This window comes from Callorhinus ursinus, unplaced genomic scaffold, assembly GCF_003265705.2.
Source record: "Callorhinus ursinus isolate GAN/ISIS: 27379988/994484 unplaced genomic scaffold, GSC_fseal_2.0 scaffold24, whole genome shotgun sequence".
Lineage (NCBI taxonomy): Eukaryota > Metazoa > Chordata > Mammalia > Carnivora > Otariidae > Callorhinus > Callorhinus ursinus.
In genome coordinates this window covers 21,718,218-21,721,126 of record NW_027397086.1, presented here as the reverse complement: position 1 = coordinate 21,721,126, position 2,909 = coordinate 21,718,218, and positions in this window count along the sequence as shown.

The window sequence follows — 2,909 nt, the reverse complement described above, 5'->3', positions numbered from 1 at the left end:
CTTCCTTCCTTCCTTCCTTCCTTCCTTCCTTCCTTCCTTCCTTCCTTTCTTTTCTTTTTTTTTCTTCACAAAGCCTTATTGTTGCTTTTAACATTTAGATCTAAAATCCATCTGGAGTTGATTTTAATGTGTGGTTAAATTTTTTTTCATGTGTTTATCCAATCGATCTGGCACCATTTATTGAAAACATCATTCTTTCCCCTCTGCATTGCAATGTCACCTATTTCATACATCAAGTAACCTATATTTATGAATCTGTTTCTGAATTCTCTCTTCCAATCCATTGGTCTATTTGTGTCCAAAGTACAGTCTTAATTACTGTGGTTTTACAATATGTAGTAGTGTGAGACCTCCAGCTTTGTTCAAGATTGTCTTGGATATTTTTTGTCCTTTCATATTTTCATATAAATTTTTGAATCAGTTTGTCAATTTCCACAACCACCATAAAAACTGTTTGGCAGTATCCACTAAGCTGAACAATGGTACTCTTAGGTAAATACTTAACAGAAAGAAATATCCAAGGATGTTCCTAGCAACTCTATTCATAAGAGCTCCCAATTAGAAACAACCCAAATGTCCATCATCAGTAGAGTGGTTAAATAAATAACGGCACAGAGTGGAATGCTATGTAGCAAATGAGAATAAATGAACCAGTGCTACACAAAACAGCATAGTGTTTAATACAATAAGTCAAAACCAAGAGAGTTCGTGTGATTCCATTTATACAAAGTTCAAAACCAAGCAAAGCTGACATACAGTGTTAGGAGTCAGGAAAGTCATGTCATTTGGGGAGGAAGGATCATGGTGCAGGCCTTTTTGGGTGCTGGGTATATTCTCTTTCACTTTGTGAACATGCAAACATCATTGTGCACCTTTTTATATGCACATTATACTTTAATAAAAAGCTAATTTAGAAATTCAATGCAACAATGAATTTTGGAGGCTTACTGTGTGCAGGGAGGTTTGTCCTGCCCAAGTTGGGGGTAAATATCAGGACAGAAATGAATATAGTACTCCCTGGGGGGAGTTTAGGGTTTGGGGGGCTGGTAAGGGATGGAGGAACAAGCCTGTAAAACTTTACAAAGCATTGTGGGAGCAAAAGATCACTCAATTAGTCTTGCCTGGGGGCTGGGGAAGTTGTGTCAGTTATTGAGTGCTAAGTAGGATTTCAACTACTGTAGTCAAGGAGCTGTGAGTGTTTTTGAGGCCAGGAAATAGAAACATATGAAACTAATGTGGTAAATTGTATTTTTAATTTGAAACAAGGTTAAAGTTTAATTTAAAGCCTGACTAATTTCCTTGGAACTCTGGTGTAGTAGGTATGTTGTAATCTGGATGGTGAATCTAAAAGCTCTAAAATCTCTAATATGAAGAAAATTGATACATGGATCCCTTTAACCTCTATTCTTGGGTACAGTGAACAGGTTATTGACCAATGCCATTGGTTAGATGTGGCTTCATCAATGAAGTCGTGAAATGTAGTTATATTTAATAGAAAAACAAAAACAAGAAATCTCAAATTTCTCTGGATAGTAAAGAGTTGCTAAAGGAGCCCAGGAAGGAGATATACTCATAGGTAGGTCTGGGGAAAATGCTGGATATTATGAAGGAAACAGGGAGAGGGAGATGGAATTTTCTGTCTAATCGTTGGCAATTTGGGGAACTCCCCGAGGACCAAATGTTCTGGAAGAAATTTTGTGCAGTAAGAATGTCCCTATAAATTAGACCTCTCAGTGTAATTCAGGCTTTCTGGAACCTTCTGGCTTCTCGAGGGTCATTTGATTGCTTCCTGAAGAATGTAAACCAGCTCAGTTCCACCAAGTGTGGGTGAAAGCCAGGCAAGGGAGGACTGCGGTACTTGTACTGATGCCCACTGGTTCGGCAGGCATGGAACCAACTGCTATTTCATAGCTACTTTGTTGCAGAGGAGCTCAGCCCTGTGGAAGAGGTGTGTAATGGAAAGGACTCTGGAAGCGGACCGAGAAGGGTTCCAACCCTGCCTTGCTGTTCTCAGGTTCTGTGACCTTGGGATGTCCTATCACAACTCCTCTGTTGCCTCAGTTTCCTTTCCTGAAAAATGAAGATAATGCTTACTCCTTGAATCACATATAACTTGTGGAATGAACTCAAAATATTTTCCCATCACTTAGCACAGAGTTTGGTACATAACAGGCCTTGGTTCAATAATCATAATATTATTATTTTTGCAGTGCTTTCTGGCTGACGTCATGCTGGACAATAAATGCAGCATTGAACATTTCCTTTGCTAGGTCACTCTGTCTGCAGAGTTCATACCGTGATTCCATTTAGACAGAGTTCAAAAAACAAGCAAGGCTAGTGTACGGTGTTAAAAGTCAGGAAAGTCTTGTCGTTTGTGGAGGAGGGGTCATGGAGCAGGCCTTCTGGGTGCATTCCCTTTGACTTTGGATTTGTTCCCTTTGAATATATTCATGGAGGCTAATCCCATGTTCACCTGGAGCAGGGCTCAGTCCTCAAGCAAACAATGGGAAATTGCCAATTAGGGAGTAGTACTCACCTACTGGTTGGTTTGTCTCTGCTACTAGCCTGCAAAACTGTATGTAACATGTTTTGAACTTCAAAACAAAACAGTAATCCACAGTGAGAAATACATTTTTATTGATTTCAGCACGTTTTATTGTTTCTGTTTTTGTTTTTTTAGTAGGCTCCATGCCTAGCATGGAGCCCAATGCAGGGCTTGACCTCATAACCCTGAGATCAAGACCTGAGGTGAGGGGCTCCTGGGTGGCTCAGCTGGTTAAGCGACTGCCTTCGGCTCAGGTCATGGTCCTGGAGTCCCGGGATCGAGTCCCCTGTTGGGCTCCCTGCTCAGCAGGGAGTCTGCTTCTCCCTCTGACCCTCCCCCCTCTCATGCTCTCTCTCATTCTCTC